This window comes from Halichoerus grypus, chromosome 4 (genome assembly GCF_964656455.1).
Source record: "Halichoerus grypus chromosome 4, mHalGry1.hap1.1, whole genome shotgun sequence".
In the NCBI taxonomy this organism is placed as follows: Eukaryota; Metazoa; Chordata; class Mammalia; order Carnivora; family Phocidae; genus Halichoerus; species Halichoerus grypus.
This window is the reverse complement of record NC_135715.1, coordinates 64976653-64991033: the sequence shown is the minus strand read 5'-3', so window position 1 is coordinate 64991033 and position 14381 is coordinate 64976653.

Below are 14381 nucleotides of genomic sequence, written 5' to 3'. Positions count from 1 at the left end.
ATTATGAAGTAATTTCTATACTGGTGAAAGGACAAGACTTAAGAAACATTTAACAAGAAATATGGAACTTTGGCTTCTACTACCAAACTTCTGTTACCAAAGGATTTAAAATATTTATGGGGGATTTAAAAATACACCAGATAGAATGAAAACTCAGACAGCTCTTTGAATAAAGGGTCTCTTTATATAATAATATGGCAGTAATTATTTAGCTTTCAATTTTTGTTCCAACACAATTCTTCCTCTTTATAGATTTTACAAAAAGCAAGAAAAATACCAGTAAAATCAATTATTGGCCATAAAGTTGATAGGCTCTCTCATTTATCTTTAGTCTTATAAAATAGTGAACAGAATGGCAAAATACATACTTGAGGTTTGATGTCTGAGTTTTACCAACTCCTTTTACATTTTTTTTACTCCTAATCTCTTCTTGTTTCAGCCACCAAGACATTCTTTTTGCAATACCCTCACTATCTTGAGAACCTAAAATTCTTGTGTCTAAGAAAAATCCACACAGCCCATCAAAATGGAAGAGGAGGCACAAGTGTGGGTCAGAGATAAATTTTGAAATGCACACACATTTTGAAATGCACAATCTACCTCCTCCACTCATCCAGGCACCTCCAGCCACATCACAGGCAAGCAACACTGTTCTCTTAGCTCACCATTTGAAATCCCAATACAAAAGGCAAAATACAACTTGGAAATGTTTTCTGCATTTTCTCTGCTTTTCTTTCCCCACAATTTTTGAGGATTTAATTCTGACGGGAATGTAATGAAAGAACTGATTATGGTTGAACATATCTAGGAAATATATTTTGCAGAATCCAATTTTCTCAGAGATTGCACAGCTCAATTCTTTTTCATCAATCATCTTACTATCTAAAAAAATTTCTAAATTGGCATATTTATTTGTCTTATTTTTACTGTAAACTACTCTAAAATTCCCAAGTTTTAAATACTCATAATAGCATTTCTGTTCTCATATTCAAAATATAAAATAGTCTCAAGATTTCTTACAGGAAAAAAGTTTGTAAAAGCTAGACAGTACACAAAGATACTACCACAGAATGCAGACTCATACCCAGAAAAAATCTGCGATGGCTCTAAAATACATTATTTAATCTTCTTATACTCAAAAAAAAAAGTCTCTTGTTATTTGAAGCCAGTCTTTAAAGGGCTCAGAAATCAAGAAAGAAAATTGATAAATTAAGGCTGTCAAAAAAGGGGCCCTTAAAAATATGGTTAAAATTTTGGGGAGAAAGTATATACTCAATGTCAAGGAAGATGCCCTAGCTCCCTCAGATTATTATAGAATTACTTAACAGGATGGCTAGAGGTTTTTGCAGCTAGAATAGATTTCCGGACAGTATGTTGTAAGAAATCATGCTATTCTGGCACATACAAGGACCAGATGATCTGTTAAGTCTTCCCACCATTTCACATCTCTAATATCATGATGTGCAGGTGTATAAAACCCTTATATAAACTTCTGGGCATCGCAAAGTAGTCTGAAAGGAGAAGATAGAAGCACTCCATTGATCTTAAGGAAACTCATGTCTGCACATATTTCAACACCAAAGCAATTTCTAGCTTTATGCCAAAATGGATTAGGTTTTAATCACATCTATAAATTCTCTGAAGAAGCTAGGGATTACAGTGGTTTAGAGTCCTTTAAAATTACTGAGAGCAGAAACAGATGGGGTGGGGGGAAGTAGATAGTTCTAGGAAAAGGGTCTTTGGCCACCACAGGCCCTGGGGTTCTGACTCAGTCCCGCTAGTCAGGCAGGTGATGAAATTGGAGCTGAAAATTAATTCTACATTATTCCATACACAGATCTTGATCTCATGTGTATTTTTTTACTGCATTTGTGGAAGAAAGACATCATTTTCCGAAAAAAAAAAAAAAAAAACAACCAACAACAAAAAAAACTGTTTACAGCAAATCAAGAGTAATCCGAATACATTTTTAAATTATATATATAAAAGTAATCAGATTCACCCTAATACCCCAAATCATTTTGGGCTCTCTAAGAAGATGAAGGCCTTATCCTTTTCAGGGCTGCACTTCAGCTTGCTGGCTCATTGTAAATCCTCTTGTGATGTCCCAACCAGAAATCACTTCTCCATCTGAAATCTCAGGACTTGGGTTTATTCTTCTACGGTCATCAGGCTATTGGTAAGCTCTTTAACTGTCTCAGCATTTAGCTTTTGAAAATCACTTTTAAATCACCATCACCACTTATTATGAAGGAACAAAGAAAGGGGACTGACCTGACCTCAGGTCAGCATCAAAGCTGTAAGGGGTCAGGTCAGGCCAATGGCCCTGCAGACTCTAATCCCAGAAGGTTATTTCTTTAAAGCCAATTCCACAGATATTATTTTGGACAGATCTTGAGTTCCCTCATCTCTAATTTTTTGAACAGACTTTTGGGGTTTAAATGTAAAGCAGTTAAATTCTTGACTTGTATTGGGATATATCAATGGATACAGCTAAATAGATGATCATTCCAAACTAAGGTCTTTTTTCCAAGGGCATAATTTAAAAACAATAACAAATATGTTTTAGGGTTTGTCCTGTGGTTCTAAAGTAATGTATTATGAATGTATTTCAGAAGAGTCATGAACCCCCTGAAATTGTACTCAAAATTTTATACATATCAACTATGTGCAATTTTCATCAGAAACTCAAAGAGTTCTCTGGCCTATAACAGAGTTAAGAACCACTGCTCTGGGGCACCTGGGTGGCTCAGTCGGTTAAGCATCTGCCTCTGGCTCAGGTCATGATCCCAGGGTCCTGGGATCAAGCCCCAGCCCAGGGAGCCTGCTGCTCCCTCTCCCTCTGTTGCTCCCCCTGCTTGTTTGCTCTCTTTCGCTCACTCTCTCTCTCTCAAATAGATAAAATCTTAAAAAAAAAAAAAAAAGAACCATTTCTCTGAGGGAATATTAGCTTCCCAAACAAATAATGATATCATTTAATTCAATTCTGCAAATAATACCTAAGTCATCTCTTTGCTGGATACTTTGCTACCTAGTGGAGATAACAAACATGAATAGGAAGGGAAAGTAGTTTATTAAACTCCTACTGTGTGTCACACCCAGGTCCATGGCATTTCTTATCTCCTTTAGTACTCACACAAGTCTTGGGATTGATTATAATTATATGGAATTTACAGGTATGGAAGTCACCTGCCCAAAGTCACAAAGTATAAGAGGGGGAAAGAGGATTAAAAATTAACTTGATCTGAATCATCCATGCTTGCTCGTTCCATATTGCCTTCCTGATGATGTAATACAAGGTAGAATGGATGCACTAAGTGCTGAATAAATGCAAGCAAAATGCTACTTCCAAGAAGATCTCTCTTTTCTCCACCCCTTTCCATCTCTGTTTCACCACCCTAATTGGAGTCATTATATCTTTCCCCAGGATGAAGGCAGCAGTGCTTTTATGTGGTTTCCCTGCTTCCACCCTTGATGGGTCTAGGGTCGTTCTCCACACAGCAACCAGGGTGATAACAGATCATGTCACATCCTGGCTTAAAACCTGAGGATAGCGGTGATCATTTATTATATGCCATACCACCCTTAGACCAGGCAAATGAGCTCCTCAGAGGACCCCTACACTTTGGGGTGTCTTCCCTGAAAGTTTCTAAGAACCCCCAAGTTCCCGAGACCAGTGGAGGCCAAAAGAGATGTCAGGGTGGGGTGGTCTTAGCCTGGAGAGCTATGTGGGCACTGGTCTCATTTTCTCTCCCTTGGGAGTACTCTCCAACATGCCTATATGATTATCCTGAGCTGGTGCTGACCAGATTCCAGGAGGGGGAACCTGGGGTGAGAAGATTCTCCCACTGGCCAGGATGGTATTTCTTCTAAGAGACCTTGCCGGACTGGACTGCCAGAATGGTGCTGGCATGCTGATTTGGGGTGACACTCACATGGAACACAGGACAAGTCTAGGGCTTTGTGGCTGAAAAACAACACAAATTTATTATCTTGCAGTTCTGTAAGTCAGAAGTCTAAACTGGGTTCACAGGATTGCACTCCTTTGGAGGCTCCAGGAAAGAATTTGTTTCCTTGCTTTTTTGGGCTTCTAGACTCTGCCTATATTACTTGACATGAGGGGTTTTCCTCCATCTTCAAAACCAGTAGTGTAGCAGCTTCTCTCCTCTCTGATCTTCTCCCTCCCTCTTTTAGGACTTTGTGATTACTTCAGGTCTGCTTGGATAATCCAGGATCATCTCCATATCTCAAGATCCTTAACTTATTTACATCAGCAAAGTCCCTTTTGCTATATAAAGCAACAGTCACAGATTCTGGGGATTAGGGTGTGGACATCTGTGAAAGGCTGTTATGAAACTTACACAGCTCTGGACTACCTATAGTCTACTGCTCACCCCTGTGCTTGGGATGGTGTTGGAGGGTTGGCCCTTGCCTATTTGTGTTCCCACCAAGGTACTGCCTCTTGTCTATAGCACCTGGGGGCAGCAGGGGTGTGGCAGTCGTCCTTTGCCCTGTCAGTCACTCTAAAGATAATAGCTTAGTCATCACCCTCCAACCTATCTCTGCCCAAGAACTATACATGTGGCTCTGACACAGCTCTATGGTGGCATCCTCTTGGGCTGCTTCAGTAAAGTTAATTGTTTTGAAACCTACCAGATTACCTGCTCATACCCCTCCCAAATCTAATAATAATTATTCCTAGTTTTTTTTTTAAGATTTTCTTTTATTTATTTGACAGAGAGAGATAGCAAAAGAGGGAACACAAGCAGGCGGACTGGGAGAGGGAGAAGCAGGCTTCCCGCTGAGCAGGGAGCCCGATGCAGGGCTTGATCCCAGGACCCTGGGATCATGACCCAAGCCAAAGGCAGATGCTTAATGACTGAGCCACCCAGGCACCCTATAATTATTCCTAGTTTTAAAAACCTAATGTGAAAAGAAAAATCATAAAGCTTTTTGGAAGAGACTATAAGATATATCTTTATGACTTTGAGATAGGGAGGAATTTCTTACATAAGATACAAAAATCACTCACTGTAGAAGGAAAGGCTGCTCAATTTGACATAAGAACATTTCCTCATTGAGACGCTATAAAAAGAGTGAAACAATAAACCATAGAGTAGGAGAAGATACTTGCAGCATATATAATAGATGAAGGATTAGTATACAGAATACATAAAGAATTCTTATAATAATAATTATAATTTAAAAAAGAACAGATGACCCAATTTTTTAAATATCCAAAATTATTGAACTGCTCTTCACATGAAAGGAATCTCAATAATCTTTTACAAAGAAATGTACTCAACTTCATTAGTAATCAGGTAAATGCAAATTAATCCCACAAGGAGACACCAAAACATACAAAATTAGTAAATATAAAAAAAAATCTGAAATTATTTGATGTTTGCGTTTGTGTGAATGTAGACCATCAGATACTCTTATTTACTGCTGGTGGGAAAGTAATGGGGGGCGCCTGGGTGGCTCAGTCGTTAAGCGTCTGCCTTCGGCTCAGGTCATGATCCCGGGGTCCCGGGATCGAGTCCCACATCGGGCTCCCTGCTCGGCGGGAAGCCTGCTTCTCCCTCTCCCACTCCCCCTGCTTGTGTTCCTGCTCTCGCTATCTCTCTCTCTGTCAAATAAATAAAATCTTTTAAAAAAAAAAAAAAAAAAGAAAGTAATGGGAACCACCACTTTGGAAAACAGAGTGGTGTTATCTAGTAAACTGCAAGATATAAATATAATATAACCCAGTTATTCCATGTTAGGTTTATTCTCTGGAGTACATGCATTTATGTGCAGGACAATACATGCAAAAGTATGCTCACAGCAGCATAGTTTGTAATTTATCCAAACAGGAAACAACCCAAATGTCCATTAATAGAAAGGACATATAATAATACACACAGTGGGACACCATACAACAATGAAAATCAAGAAACCCAATGCTCAGTCACTCATTCCATTCAACATTTATTCAACTTCTTTATTCTAGGCACTGAGGCAGCAAGTCAAAATAAGTTAAAACAGACCCTCTCCTAGAAGAAATTTCGGGGGAGGGGGGGAAGCAAACAAAAACATATAATTCAGTGTGATATTATTATTATTATTATTATTATTATTTAAGATTTTATTTATTTATTTGACAGAGAGAGACACAGCGAGAGAAGGAACACAAGCAGGGGAAGTGGGAGAGGGAGAAGCAGGCTTCCCGCCGAGCAGGGAGCCCAATGTGGGGCTCGATCCCAGGACCCTGGGATCATGACCTGAGTGAGCCCAAGGCAGATGTTTAACGAATGAGCCACCCAGGCGCCCCTCAGTGTGATATTAGTGAAGCAGTACACTCAAAAAGAATGCTTTGTAGATTTACCACACTATATCTTTTCCTCCCTCTTCTAGCTAAAAATAAATAAATAAACAAACAAACAAAATTGTTTTTCTCTTTATTTTTCTCTTTGAAATTAAAACAGAAGCAAGCTGAGGCCATATATATATATATATATATATATATATATATATATATATAGTATATTAGGGAAAGAAAATGGCAAATTACAACACCAAGAACAAATGTTAATGGCTTAAATACCATGGAATTTCAGGGTAATTTCTGTTGTCTAATGATCAGACATAACCATGCCTCTCTGGAGCAATTGCTTGGCATTTAATATTATGGGTTCTATGAATTGTGAAACTAATCAGGTCTCTTATGAAATGGCTTCTAGATGATTAGAATCGAATTTCTGTCCACCCGACAAGCATAGATGATGCATTTTTATAAGTCACATTCCTTGACCTCTGTTTTTCCCTTTTCCTTCTCATCTGCTTCTAATGTATCTTATTGCATTGTATTACTTATATTTTATGTAGAAAGGCCAGAATAAATCCTTTCTAGACAAGCTAGGGGATGTATGAATGAGGAGGACAGGATATAAGATAGGATAGGATAGGATACTGTCTCATCCCCCTTAAAGGACCAGCAAGTGTTTTGAGGGAGGAAACTGTGTATTATTCATCTTTATCTCCCAGCCCAAAGCCAGACGCAAAGTTGGTGTTTTAGTCAGCTTTCCCTAGATTATGCTACAGGATAAACAAGCTCAAAATCTCAGTAGTTTACACAACAAATATTTATTTCTTGTTCATGGTAAATGTTGTCTGCAAGTCAGTTGGACTCTGCTAGGCTTGGCGCCACATCTCATTCTGGAATCTTGGCTGAAGAAGTCAAGACTAAGACACAGTACTGGGGGCCAGCTGTAGCCATACCATGCAATGGCATTTAAATCTTCTGTTCAGTCATGGCAAAGGTCATGGTAACTGGTAACTGGTAATTCCCATTGGTGAAAGCATGCCAGTGGAGAGTGATTGTGAACTGCTGGTGTTCAATAAATGTTTGCTAAATGAATATTGCAGTCATTACTGTGGTAGTTTCGTTATGACACATGGTGAGATTCCTGCACTATGAGCAATTGCTTTCAGGTAAACACCCCCTCCCCTGCCCTGGAGAGTTGCCTTACAGAATATGAGTCCCAAAAGAAGGACGATTCCAAACAGTTGGAGTGAAGTATTTTCTCTATTTCCTCATAGCTCAATGAGCAGCACCAGTGAAAAGTGAGATAGAGGAGTTCATTGGCTAATTAATTCTTCATCTCTTAGAACAAACTTCAGTGTGCACAAGAATCACCTGGGGAGCTTGTTAAAAAATACAGATTTCTCCTGAAATTGAATCTATGAGACCAAGTGTTTATATTTATAGGCTCTCCATGTATTTCTGAAGCATAGCATGGTATGGGAGGCCTGCTTAGGAGCCAGGGGCAACTTGGGCCTTGGATGCATAGAAATTCTCAGTGCCCTGCCACTCTTGAACCTCAGGAAGGAGCAGCCTTATCTTTCCCAGCCCTCACTGCCCTCTACTGCAAAGAGGTGTGTGGAGAAGAGCCAGGTCCCAACTCCTCTGGGCCACCCTCACATCTGAGCATGCCTCTGTCATCTTGAAATTGCATGACTGTGTGTGTCCAGGTCGGTGAGCAACTGCCCGAGTGCTGGGAATTTGTCTTGTTTGCCTGTGCATGCCCAGTGCCCACCCCAGACTTAAACTCAGTAAATCCTTGTTGGATAAATTAATCAATCTCATTAGTGATCCCTATCTATCACAACAGTAGTTCTCAACATTTAGCACATGAAGAATCAGCTGGAGGACTTGTTAACAATCACTGGCTTCAGCCCCAGAGTTCCTGGTTCACTAGATCTGGGGAGGAGTCAAGAACTTGCACTTCTAACAAGTTCCAGGTAATGGCGACTGGTGGTACAGGCTCCTACTGGAGAAACCCTGCATCAGAGTTCTTTACTTCAGCTTTTCTGGTCTATAAAATTAGAAAAACAGGACCAGCTCAAAAGGCTAAACAATAGCTTTCAGAATCATAAAACACTCTGCCAAGGCTCTAAGTGTCCAATCACAACAGTCCACGAACTTCTATGTGACAAAATCCATCTTTGATACCCTATTACTGAATTCATTCTAGTTCAAAAGGTCCCCAAGGGCAGGAATCTCTGGTCCTTGCTGTATCCCAAGAACAGTCTTGACACATAGTTGGTTGCCTTATAAAAGTTCGTTGAATGAATGAATGATCAAGTGATGTGGGCCGTATCCTCTGGTCTTCATGCCTGGCTTGTTCTAGGGGTCAGGCTATACCCTGCTGCTCCTGTCACCAATGACCTTGGAGGGTGAGATTTCTGATACATTCTTTTGGCAAGGGTGAGACCTCAACCTGGCACACAGCCCTCAGTAGAAAGATGTTGGTTCTCTACTCTTAGAAGTCATAGTGAAAAATCTCTAATTCACCAGCTTTTTTTCTTTGGAAAATGAATAAATAAATAAATGAAGTACAACTCTTACAAATCAAAAGCCTTTGGCTTTTAATTCATTGTTTTAGCTTTGAATTTCATGCACCTAATTTGGAACTCAAAGCCAAAAATTGGCCCTTTGTTAACAATAGGTATTTTTCTATCCTTGTACAGCAAGGAATCTCAGGCTTACTTTTATAAGTAAATGGACTTAGGCCTGTTTAAGAGCTATAATAAGTAAAAGGAATAAAAGAAGAACGCATCAATTAGTATTTCAAAATATTATCCAACTCTACTTTATTTTGCTTATATTATATAAGCACATAAGATATAGTATCATCATCATGTTATATGATATTATCATTACAACAAAACAAAATCCCATAGAAAATTTTTTTGTGTACATACCTTACACACCTTTTGGTTTTGAGGTTTGTTTTTTTTTTAAAGATTTTATTTGTTTGTCAGAGAGAGAGAGAGAGAGCATAAGCAGGGGGAGCAGCAGAGGGAGAAGGAGAAGCAGGCTCCCTGCTGAGCAAGGAGCCCGATGCGGAACTTGATCCCAGGACCCTAGGATCATGACCTGAGCTGAAGGCAGACTGACTGAACCACCCAGGCGTCCCCCTTACACACTTTTGAAAAGGATATGGTAACAGCATCTAGCACCAGAGGGGATCGATCCATCCATTCTCTGCCAAGCTTTCCTGGTGGAGCCTGAGGCTTGGAAGGAAAGCTCACAAACTCATTAATGGTGCAAACAATTCATTTCTCCTCAAGGAATTTCTCAAGGGAACATTCTCTCAGGAAGCCCTCCAGCCACAACCTGCTCTGTGGCAGTTCATCACAAGTAACATGGTCAAAAATATAGGTTTGCTCTGATGTCAGGAAAAATGGAAACTGGCAACAATAGCACTTACAAAGGAACATACCTCCGGTTACCATCTCTGTCCTGCTATTATTAACTCAGACAAAAGAAATTCAGGCATAGACCAGGAGAGCTTGAAAGAAATGGAACAAAAGAGGTGCTTTGAACTATGGGTACGCTGGTGTGGCTGGCTTCTGCTCATCCCCCAGAACACCCAAACTGCAGGTTTTGGGGGCACTGGGCAGCTCTGTAAACACTGATGGAAGATGATGAAAGAAGGAAGAGACTATTTAGTGTCTATCACATACCAGAATTATTTAAGCACTCTGCAGACATTCTCCTATTTAATCATTAAAGCAGCTCAAATGCGAAACCAGTGTTGCAGGGACACATTTTACAGATGAGAAAACAGAAGTTTGTGGAGATTCTGTAAATTGCCCCAGACTACACAAAGCAAAATTTAAGCTCTGGTTTGCAACGTCAAGCCTGTGCTTTCCATGACGGCGTGAGGTTTCTGCCTTCAGTGGTCAGAGTTTGGTTCAGATGAAAGAGCACAGAGCAGCCAAGGAGACCAGGCCCTTGTCAGAGGCCACAGTTTGTGCTGGGCTTCCTGTGTGATGCTGTGTCTGGTTTTTCTTCCCTGTGATGCAGCTGAGTGCAGGACGAGAGGGGGATCCTGGGCATAGTCAGAGAAAGAACCAGGATTCAGTTCTGTGGTGGCCTTCTCTGTTAGAGGTGGGAGGAAAGGGCAGAACGTTAAGGAGAGGAGGCCACACTGAGGGAGAAGAACCAGCAAAGGAGCTCTCCTTGGTACCTCTTTCAGAGAATTTCGGAGATTGGCTTTATACCACTCCCACCTACCCCCAACCCTGCTACTCCTCAAGCATGGAGATCTTTACATTGAGTTCAACATTGTTGATTCTCCAGGTATGGGAATGAGAGGAGGGCAGGATGTCCTTTTTCTATGCAGCGGTAGAAGGGAGTTTCCTACGGCACTGAAAAAAGCAAACTAGAACAAAACTCATGGGTTTATTTGGAGATACTCGTCCGAGTGAGCAGGGATAGCTTAAGGATAAACATTCTTTAAATTTCATTTGAGAAAATGTACTCCTTCAGTCTCTCCATACTGTGACCTCAGGTGACCTCCCTGACTTGGGTGGGTTTCACAAAGAACCCATTTCGGAGTGGTGACAGCCTTGAAATCTTGCCCAAGCTCTGAGGCAGTCTGACTGAGAGCTTCCCAAACTTTCTTCCTTGATCTTCACTATGCGTCCCTAGGTCAGCCTGCGCAAGGAGAGGTGGGCTCACCTACGGACAGGTCGGGAAACTGCAAAGTCTTTCAGCTGGTGTGGGGGCAGCTGATGCTCCTGCAACATCCTTCTTAAAAGAGGTACTCACCCTCAGAACGGTGCCCCTTCTAACAGCAACCTCTGCTCTCAGATGTCTTTTCTGTTCCTACTGCTCTGTTTTATGCCAGCCTGGCCTGCACCTTTCCACATCCCCACTTCATCAGGTTCATCTCTGTTGGATTTACTTGTGAGAGAGCCCTCATACATTGCTTGCATTCCTCCCAAATAACCTGAAGATCATACTGTTTTTAGTTGTTCTTTTTCTTTCCTTCATGGAACATTAATCTCTCTTACCAGACTTCATAATAATAAACTCTGCTGTTATTTGTTAAATAATCTGTTTAGTAACTATCTGTTATTAGTCTGTTTCTCTTGAGGTTAAGTATGATGATGTTAACATTCTCTTTCCCAACTTCTGGTAATGCAATGTGGTAGAAACAGAATGGCTATTAAATCAAAACATTTATTAACCAGATGAGTTTGTGAAAATTCCATAACCTTCCTGAGACTCGATTTCCTCATCTTCAAAATGGGCGTATGAATAATTAGTTTATATGGTTGTAGGAAAGATTAAATGAGATAAAATGCTTATCACAGTGCTAGGTTAGCAGGTATATAGGGTAAACATAAATGTTATGCCCTTTTCTTTTCCTCTTTAAAATATATATATTCCATCTCCTAATGTCCTCCATGCTATTCCTTATGTTCCACAAATAAGTGAAACCATATGATAATTGACTTTCTCTGCTTGACTTATTTCACTTAGCATAATCTCCTCCAGTCCCATCCATGTTGATGTAAAAGTTGGGGATTCATCCCTTCTGATGGCTGAGTAATAATACATTGTATATATGGACCACATCTTCTTTATCCATTCGTCTATTGAAGGGCAGCTCGGCTCTTCCCACAGTTTGGCTATTGTGGACATTGCTGCTATGAACATTGGGGTGCATATGGCCCTCTTTTCACTACATCTGTGTCTTTGGGGTAAATACCCAGGAGTGCAATTGCTGGGTCATAGGGTAGCTCTATTTTTAATTTTTTGAGGCACCTCTACACTGTTTTCCAAAATGGCTGTACCAGCTTGCATTCCCACCAACAGTGTAAGAGGGTTACCCTTTCTCCACAACCTCTCCAACATTTGTTGTTTCTTGCCTTGTCCATTTTTGCCATTCTAACTGGTGTAAGGTGGTATCTCAATGTGGTTTTGATTTGAATTCCCCTGATGGCTAATGATGATGAACATTTTTTCATGTGTCTGTTAGTCATTTGTATGTCTTCTTTGGAGAAGTGTCTGTTCATATCTTCTGCCCATTTTTTGACCTAATTATTTGTTTTTTGGGTGTTGAGTTTGAGTTCTTTTTTTTTTTAAAGATTTATTTATGTGACAGAGAGAGACACAGCGAGAGAGAGAACACAAGCAGGGGGAGTGGGAGAGGGAGAAGGAGGCTTCCCGCGGAGCAGGGAGCCCGATGCGGGGCTCGATCCCAGGACTCTGGGATCATGACCTGAGCCTAAGGCAGACGCTTAACGACCGAGCCACCCAGTCGCCCCTGAGAAGTTCTTTATAGATCTTGGATACCAGCCCTTTATCTGTAGTGTCATTTGCAAATATCTTCTCCCATTCTGTGGGTTGCCTCTTTGTTTTGTTGACTGTTTCCTTTGCTGTGCAGAAGCTTTTTGGAAGAAGGAAGGGAAAAATGAATGGGGGGAAATCAGAGGGAGAGATGAACCATGAGAGACTCTGGACTCTGAGACACAAACTGAGGGTTTTAGAGGGGAAGGGGGTGGAGGGATGGGTATTAAGGAGGGCATGTACTGCATGGAGCACTGGGTGTTGTACGAAAACAATGAATCATGGATCACTACATCAAAAACTAATGATGTATTGTATGGTGACTAACATAACATAATGAAATAAAATTAAATATATTTATTTAATTTTAAATATATCTTAAATATATTTAAATATATTCCAGAAAATGTCATGGTTCTTTCCCTGAAATCTGTCTTCACAACCCAACAACTCATATCACATTGCTATCAAGTAGAGTTTGCAAAGCTTGCCTTCCCAAAGAACTCTGTGCAGACTCCATGTTCAGGAAGCATAAACTCTTCAATTTATCTCTTCCTGGGCCTGCATATCTGAGAGCCACGAGAGAAAAATTTCAATGGCCGGTTTGTCAATAAAGCCTTTTCTAAAGAAAAATCCTATTAAAATAACAGTTATTGGTTTTTCAAATGGGTTTAATCAATGGGGTAAAACCACAAACGCTTTTACATTTGCACTTTCAAATATCCTGTCCCCACCCATCCCTTCATAATAGCTGATATAGTGCCCACAGCTTTCCTATCACTTCCAGCTATTTTAAAGGAAAAAAAAGTCCTATTCAGTGCCTAACTGACTTTTGAAAATTAAAAGATCTGATCCCATCTTGTATCAAACTTGAACCTCATAGCCACTTCAAGGCTTCTCCCCTCCACCCCCACCAGCTCAGGGCTTACCCTTGGCTGAGAACTTCACAGTGGGGAAGAGCTGATGCAAGAATTTTTGTTCTTTCTCCATCTAATCTCCTGGCTCTTTCAAATTTGGGAAAGGGACGGGGTTAGAGAAAAGCAGGCAGAAGGCTAATGTCCCTAGTGCTCTCTCCTGGCTAGTTGTCTGTCATCTCTCTCATCTGGCAGGCACACAAATGTTGATTTTGTCATGGCACCATTTAGAGTTCCTTGGAGCCCTCCCCTTGGCCCTACCCCATACCTCCAATACATTCGCGTTCTCTGCCATAGATAATAAACTCTTCAGCAGATCTTTAGAGACCTCTTTCTCTCTTGACTCCAGCCCATGGCAGCCCACCCCAACCCTTCTCAGGGCCACAGCTGCTCAACTCAGCAGTCAGCCCTTTGAGCAAGGCCCATCAAGACAGCTGGAGCCTGGTAATGGTCAGTAACTGTCACATTCTTTTGGACTTGTGGAACTCTTGCATCTTTTCACAAGAAATGGGGGAAAGCCTAGCTCTCTCCTTGCCCTACGCCCATGGGTTAAAGTGCTTCTCAGGCTGTCTTCCAACTGTCAGAGTATTCTAGGCAGAAATCAGTAGTTTTTATATTTATGCCCCTAGTCCATGGGAAACACATGCTAACCTCTTATTGCAACCTACTTCCTCCACTCCAGGGCACCTGGTGGGCTTGAGAGTGCCTGCAACTCAGTGAATATAAAGCCAGGAGTGAGATGCTAAATGTCTCTCCTTTCAGTACCCCACTCTTGGTGAGCATATCTCTCAGACCCTATCACTTGGCTTGGAGGGTCGGAAATGCTGCTTTGCTAATCC